This window comes from Schistocerca serialis, unplaced genomic scaffold, assembly GCF_023864345.2.
Source record: "Schistocerca serialis cubense isolate TAMUIC-IGC-003099 unplaced genomic scaffold, iqSchSeri2.2 HiC_scaffold_228, whole genome shotgun sequence".
Lineage (NCBI taxonomy): Eukaryota > Metazoa > Arthropoda > Insecta > Orthoptera > Acrididae > Schistocerca > Schistocerca serialis.
In genome coordinates, this window is record NW_026047793.1 from 27,501 (window position 1) to 35,113 (window position 7,613).

A 7,613-nucleotide genomic window follows, 5' to 3' on the forward strand; every position below is an offset into this window, starting at 1 on the left:
TGCCCAACAGACGCGAACCGAGGCCCGCGGAAGGACAGGCTGCGCACCCGGGCCGTAGGCCGGCACCCAGCGGGTCGCGACGTCCTACTAGGGGAGAAGTGCGGCCCACCGCACACCGGAACGGCCCCGCCCCGCGGCGAGTGGAAAGGCAACCGGACACGACCCCGCCGCGAATTGCTCCGCGCGGGCGGCCGGCCCCATCTGCCGAGGGCGGAGGCCAGTGGCCGGATGGGCGTGAATCTCACCCGTTCGACCTTTCGGACTTCTCACGTTTACCCCAGAACGGTTTCACGTACTTTTGAACTCTCTCTTCAAAGTTCTTTTCAACTTTCCCTCACGGTACTTGTTCGCTATCGGTCTCGTGGTCATATTTAGTCTCAGATGGAGTTTACCACCCACTTGGAGCTGCACTCAAGCAACCCGACTCGAAGGAGAGGTCCCGCCGACGCTCGCACCGGCCGCTACGGGCCTGGCACCCTCTACGGGCCGTGGCCTCATTCAAGTTGGACTTGGGCTCGGCGCGAGGCGTCGGGGTAGTGGACCCTCCCAAACACCACATGCCACGACAGGCGGCAGCCTGCGGGGTTCGGTGCTGGACTCTTCCCTGTTCGCTCGCCGCTACTGGGGGAATCCTTGTTAGTTTCTTTTCCTCCGCTTAGTAATATGCTTAAATTCAGCGGGTAGTCTCGCCTGCTCTGAGGTCGTTGTACGAGGTGTCGCACGCCACACCGCCAGCCGGCTGTGCACGCTACCGAGTAAGTACCGGTATGCGAACCGCCAGGCGACGGGCGCGCATCGCACGTTTAAGGAGACGCGGCCGGCCCCACAGGCGGCCACGACACTCCCAGGTCTGCGAAGCGGGGCAAACGCCGCGCGCTTCAGTATACGTAGCCGACCCTCAGCCAGACGTGGCCCGGGAACGGAATCCATGGACCGCAATGTGCGTTCGAAACGTCGATGTTCATGTGTCCTGCAGTTCACATGTCGACGCGCAATTTGCTGCGTTCTTCATCGACCCACGAGCCGAGTGATCCACCGTCCTGGGTGATCTTTTCATAGTTTCCACCATCTCTTTCGAGACAGTTGCATAGGCGGGACTGAGGCGTGTGGCGGCCCTGTTCCAGCGTTCAGTGTCCAACGGCCTCACGGCCGATGGGCGTCGTACGGCTCCACACCGGAGCGGACAGGCAGTCGGGCGAAAGTCATTCAAAACCGGCGCCAGGCGCCAGGTGCCGCAGGCCAGCCGCTCCAGCGCTTCAGCGCTCGTACCACACAACATTGCCGTTAGTTTTGAGACGAACGCGTGGTTCCGCACGCGGCGCACGGCTACTGCGAGCCGTACAGGTAGCTGCGTGTTGCGCGACACGACACGCACATCGAAAGACATGCAGTCTAGTCGGTAATGATCCTTCCGCAGGTTCACCTACGGAAACCTTGTTACGACTTTTACTTCCTCTAAATGATCAAGTTTGGTCATCTTTCCGGTAGCATCGGCAACGACAGAGTCAATGCCGCGTACCAGTCCGAAGACCTCACTAAATCATTCAATCGGTAGTAGCGACGGGCGGTGTGTACAAAGGGCAGGGACGTAATCAACGCGAGCTTATGACTCGCGCTTACTGGGAATTCCTCGTTCATGGGGAACAATTGCAAGCCCCAATCCCTAGCACGAAGGAGGTTCAGCGGGTTACCCCGACCTTTCGGCCTAGGAAGACACGCTGATTCCTTCAGTGTAGCGCGCGTGCGGCCCAGAACATCTAAGGGCATCACAGACCTGTTATTGCTCAATCTCGTGCGGCTAGAAGCCGCCTGTCCCTCTAAGAAGAAAAGTAATCGCTGACAGCACGAAGGATGTCACGCGACTAGTTAGCAGGCTAGAGTCTCGTTCGTTATCGGAATTAACCAGACAAATCGCTCCACCAACTAAGAACGGCCATGCACCACCACCCACCGAATCAAGAAAGAGCTATCAATCTGTCAATCCTTCCGGTGTCCGGGCCTGGTGAGGTTTCCCGTGTTGAGTCAAATTAAGCCGCAGGCTCCACTCCTGGTGGTGCCCTTCCGTCAATTCCTTTAAGTTTCAGCTTTGCAACCATACTTCCCCCGGAACCCAAAAGCTTTGGTTTCCCGGAGGCTGCCCGCCGAGTCATCGGAGGAACTGCGGCGGATCGCTGGCTGGCATCGTTTATGGTTAGAACTAGGGCGGTATCTGATCGCCTTCGAACCTCTAACTTTCGTTCTTGATTAATGAAAACATACTTGGCAAATGCTTTCGCTTCTGTTCGTCTTGCGACGATCCAAGAATTTCACCTCTAACGTCGCAATACGAATGCCCCCGCCTGTCCCTATTAATCATTACCTCGGGTTCCGAAAACCAACAAAATAGAACCGAGGTCCTATTCCATTATTCCATGCACACAGTATTCAGGCGGGCTTGCCTGCTTTAAGCACTCTAATTTGTTCAAAGTAAACGTGCCGGCCCACCGAGACACTCAATAAAGAGCACCCTGGTAGGATTTCAACGGGGTCCGCCTCGGGACGCACGAGCACGCACGAGGCGGTCGCACGCCTTCGGCTCGCCCCACCGGCAGGACGTCCCACGATACATGCCAGTTAAACACCGACGGGCGGTGAACCAACAGCGTGGGACACAAATCCAACTACGAGCTTTTTAACCGCAACAACTTTAATATACGCTATTGGAGCTGGAATTACCGCGGCTGCTGGCACCAGACTTGCCCTCCAATAGATACTCGTTAAAGGATTTAAAGTGTACTCATTCCGATTACGGGGCCTCGGATGAGTCCCGTATCGTTATTTTTCGTCACTACCTCCCCGTGCCGGGAGTGGGTAATTTGCGCGCCTGCTGCCTTCCTTGGATGTGGTAGCCGTTTCTCAGGCTCCCTCTCCGGAATCGAACCCTGATTCCCCGTTACCCGTTACAACCATGGTAGGCGCAGAACCTACCATCGACAGTTGATAAGGCAGACATTTGAAAGATGCGTCGCCGGTACGAGGACCGTGCGATCAGCCCAAAGTTATTCAGAGTCACCAAGGCAAACGGACCGGACGAGCCGACCGATTGGTTTTGATCTAATAAAAGCGTCCCTTCCATCTCTGGTCGGGACTCTGTTTGCATGTATTAGCTCTAGAATTACCACAGTTATCCAAGTAACGTGGGTACGATCTAAGGAACCATAACTGATTTAATGAGCCATTCGCGGTTTCACCTTAATGCGGCTTGTACTGAGACATGCATGGCTTAATCTTTGAGACAAGCATATGACTACTGGCAGGATCAACCAGGGAGCTGCGTCAACTAGAGCTGAGCAGCCGGCCGCCCGGGAGTGTGTCCCGGGGGCCCGCGCGAACACGCAAGCGTCCGCTCAATTATTCTGCAAACAGGAGGAGGCTGAGCTCCCCTGCACAACACACCTCGAAACCCTCTCAGGTCCCGGCGGCGCGCAGCGCCGTCCTAAGTACTTGGTCGGGTTCGAGAGAGGCGCAATCGCCCGGAGTTAGGCGAGTAGACGCTTTAGGTGCGACCACCCGTGCTCCCAACTGAGCTTGCCGCTGCCGACAGAGGCCCGGGAGCGTGCTGTCGTGGCATTGCCGGCGGGAGACAACACGCGCCACCTACGGTGACCGGCAGCTCCAACGCCAGCGCCACAGAAGGACAAAAGCCCCACTTGGGTGCCGAAGCGAACTCTCCCAGCACAGCGCACGCGCCAACACGTCCGCACAGCTGCGATACAAACCACCTGCGAGAACCGCTGGGGCGACCGAGCAGCAGACGGCGTCGCGGCGCCGAGCGCCGGGCGGCGGCGCATCCTCAGCGCACACAGTCCTCAATCGGACCAGCACACTGCAGATGGCCACCGCGCTTCGCACCGGGCCCGCGAGGACCTACTTTGGCCGCAAGGCGCCGCGAGCAGGGGGCGCCGGCGCGCAGCTGCGCCGCCTGCCGCGTCCGTCGGCCGGCGCGCCTGCCACTGGCCGCCCCCACCAGCCGGCTGTAGCGCGTGCGCCCACGCACCGCGCTGCCAGCACGCCGGGCGGCCCCCCCTCACCGGCCGGGGACGGTCCCACCCAGCCACCGCCGCGTATCGCCTCACACCCAGATCCCCTTTCGCGTTCGTGGGCATGGTGGGTCCCCTTTCACGTTCGTGGGCATGGTGGGTATCCCTGAAACAACCGGTTAATAGCTCGACCGATCGTCGCCAACACTGATTCACCTCTAGCGAGAACAACCGCACCACAACGGGTTACCTGTTGTTCATTTGCGTAACGTCACCAGCAAACGTAGACGTCCATCGCCATTTGCAACGAGTATTGCATGCCTGTGTCAGGTGTCACAACACACTACGTCTGCCCACATAGACGCAACAACATGTGCACGCCTCGAGAACACGTGGAAGGTAGCCCCCGTACGTATGCGGTGTCCATTGCGCGAACGACTGTCAGCCGGCCTCTGCAGGATGTCGCAGATGTGGAACGCGGTGCAACATGCTATCACGGTGTGTGAGAAGAGACGACTACGTCCGAATACACGCTCCACTACATCAACAGACTGCTCATGCTGATCGCCATCCAGGGCGTCCGTTCCTCCCACACGTCTGAATGGCGTACCACACTGCAATCCAGCTCTTATAGGGAGACGACACGTAGCTGCGTGCACAATATTTGGACTGTATGGTCTGCCGTTGCTAGGCGCAGTCGTCGTACGGTCACACATGTGCCACGATGTATCATTCAGTACATACGGACCAATGTGCAGTACAGTTTGTGGGTTTTGCGTACATCGGCGGACAGGTGACAGGCCGTACCACAACGTAGGCTGAGTACGTCGGCATGCGAAGGGCATTGAACATGCAAACTTCTCAACGACCAGCTTGCGAAGGCAGGGGGGAAGGGGGGGGGGCATGTACGTCCTGCTGCTATCCACATTACAGTGTATAGCAGGAGCATGTGGAAAGTCAGCAACACCTGCAAGGTGTTTAACATGACGCGATACACAGGGGACCGGGCAGTGCGAATAGCGAACTATATTGCGAGGGTTGCGGTTAGGCAACACTACACTAATTTAACGAGTTGCATAACAATTACAGAGCAGGTTCAGCGACAACGTGCGTCAGGTTAAGGCGCAATATAGGTTAGGTTGAGGCACAATATAGGTTAGGTTAAGGCACAACATGGGTTACGTTAAGGCACAAATTGGGTTACGTTAAGGCACAACATGGGTTACGTTAAGGCACAACATGGGTTACGTTAAGGCACAAATTAGGTTACGTTAAGGCACAAATTAGGTTACGTTAAGGCACAAATTAGGTTACGTTAAGGCACAAATTAGGTTACGTTAAGGCACAAATTAGGTTACGTTAAGGCACAAATTAGGTTACGTTAAGGCACAAATTAGGTTACGTTAAGGCACAAATTAGGTTACGTTAAGGCACAAATTAGGTTACGTTAAGGCACAAATTAGGTTACGTTAAGGCACAAATTAGGTTACGTTAAGGCACAAATTAGGTTACGTTAAGGCACAAATTAGGTTACGTTAAGGCACAAATTAGGTTACGTTAAGGCACAAATTAGGTTACGTTAAGGCACAAATTAGGTTACGTTAAGGCACAAATTAGGTTACGTTAAGGCACAAATTAGGTTACGTTAAGGCACAAATTAGGTTACGTTAAGGTACAATATGGGTTAGGTTAAGGTACAATATGGGTTAGGTTAAGGTACAATATGGGTTAGGTTAAGGTACAATATGGGTTAGGTTAAGGTACAATATGGGTTAGGTTAAGGCACAACGTAGGTTAGGTTAAGGCACAACATAGGTTAGGTTAAGGCACAACATAGGTTAGGTTAAGGCACAACATAGGTTAGGTTAAGGCACAACATAGGTTAGGTTAAGGCACAACATAGGTTAGGTTAAGGCACAACATAGGTTAGGTTAAGGCACAACATAGGTTAGGTTAAGGCACAACATAGGTTAGGTTAAGGCACAACATAGGTTAGGTTAAGGCACAACATAGGTTAGGTTAAGGCACAACGTAGGTTAGGTTAAGGCACAACGTAGGTTAGGTTAAGGCACAACGTAGGTTAGGTTAAGGCACAACGTAGGTTAGGTTAAGGCACAACGTAGGTTAGGTTAAGGCACAACGTAGGTTAGGTTAAGGCACAACGTAGGTTAGGTTAAGGCACAACGTAGGTTAGGTTAAGGCACAACGTAGGTTAGGTTAAGGCACAACGTAGGTTAGGTTAAGGCACAACGTAGGTTAGGTTAAGGCACAACGTAGGTTAGGTTAAGGCACAACGTAGGTTAGGTTAAGGCACAACGTAGGTTAGGTTAAGGCACAACGTAGGTTAGGTTAAGGCACAACGTAGGTTAGGTTAAGGCACAACGTAGGTTAGGTTAAGGCACAACGTAGGTTAGGTTAAGGCACAACGTAGGTTAGGTTAAGGCACAACGTAGGTTAGGTTAAGGCACAACGTAGGTTAGGTTAAGGCACAACGTAGGTTAGGTTAAGGCACAACGTAGGTTAGGTTAAGGCACAACGTAGGTTAGGTTAAGGCACAACGTAGGTTAGGTTAAGGCACAACGTAGGTTAGGTTAAGGCACAACGTAGGTTAGGTTAAGGCACAACGTAGGTTAGGTTAAGGCACAACGTAGGTTAGGTTAAGGCACAACGTAGGTTAGGTTAAGGCACAACATAGGTTAGGTTAAGGCACAACATAGGTTAGGTTAAGGCACAACATAGGTTAGGTTAAGGCACAACATAGGTTAGGTTAAGGCACAACGTAGGTTAGGTTAAGGCACAACGTAGGTTAGGTTAAGGCACAACGTAGGTTAGGTTAAGGCACAACGTAGGTTAGGTTAAGGTACAACGTAGGTTAGGTTAAGGTACAACGTAGGTTAGGTTAAGGTACAACGTAGGTTAGGTTAAGGTACAACGTAGGTTAGGTTAAGGTACAACGTAGGTTAGGTTAAGGTACAACGTAGGTTAGGTTAAGGTACAACGTAGGTTAGGTTAAGGTACAACGTAGGTTAGGTTAAGGTACAACGTAGGTTAGGTGAAGGCGCAATGTAGGTTAGGTTAAGGTACGATATACCTTAGGTTAAGGTACAATATCGCTTAGGTTAAGGTACAATATAGCTTAGGTTAAGGTACACGTTGTAGGGAAAGGTGTATTTTGGGGGGGGAGGGGGCGGCAGGTTCGTTGATAGTGATTATCGTAAGTGCATGCCTGCGGGATCATCCGATTTGTCACGTCAGGATGCACTTGTGGCTCATGACAGGCGGCGCTCCGATTCCAAGGTTGTGGCAGATCTGTGTCTTTCATTCCTGCCATTGTTTGTGTACTGTGACAGGAGGCAGTATTGTGATGTTGGGTGCACCCCTGTGTAGGACATGTGTGGGTGTTCGTGGCTTAGCTGAGCAATGGCGGATGTCGGAAGGGTGGGATATTCTGTTTTCTGGGTGGACCTCCCGGTCTGGTTATGATAGTGTGGATTGTGTAATGTGGCGGAGAGGATGCACCGGATGTTCTTCCATGCTGGTGGTTAGATATTGTGTGTGTGCCTGTTAGAGGCAGAGAGTAGTGTGTGATAGTGT

At 53.2% G+C, this 7,613-nt stretch overlaps 3 non-coding genes across 3 annotated transcripts in view; all 3 read right to left on the bottom strand.

Moving 5' to 3' along the window:
- Positions 1-704, bottom strand: part of LOC126444110 (large subunit ribosomal RNA) — a 4,239-nt gene extending 3,535 nt beyond the window's left edge. Inside the window, exon 1 of the ribosomal RNA XR_007582423.1 lies at positions 1-704. This exon is cut by the window's left edge and continues 3,535 nt beyond it. This is a non-coding gene — a ribosomal RNA (large subunit ribosomal RNA).
- A 188-nt stretch (positions 705-892) lies between these two features.
- LOC126444112 (5.8S ribosomal RNA) lies at positions 893-1,047 on the bottom strand. Its single transcript, XR_007582425.1, has one exon. It is a non-coding gene; the product is annotated as a 5.8S ribosomal RNA (ribosomal RNA).
- A 353-nt stretch (positions 1,048-1,400) lies between these two features.
- Positions 1,401-3,309, bottom strand: LOC126444115 (small subunit ribosomal RNA). The gene has a single exon (XR_007582427.1). It is a non-coding gene; the product is annotated as a small subunit ribosomal RNA (ribosomal RNA).
- Positions 3,310-7,613: the final 4,304 nt, after the last annotated feature.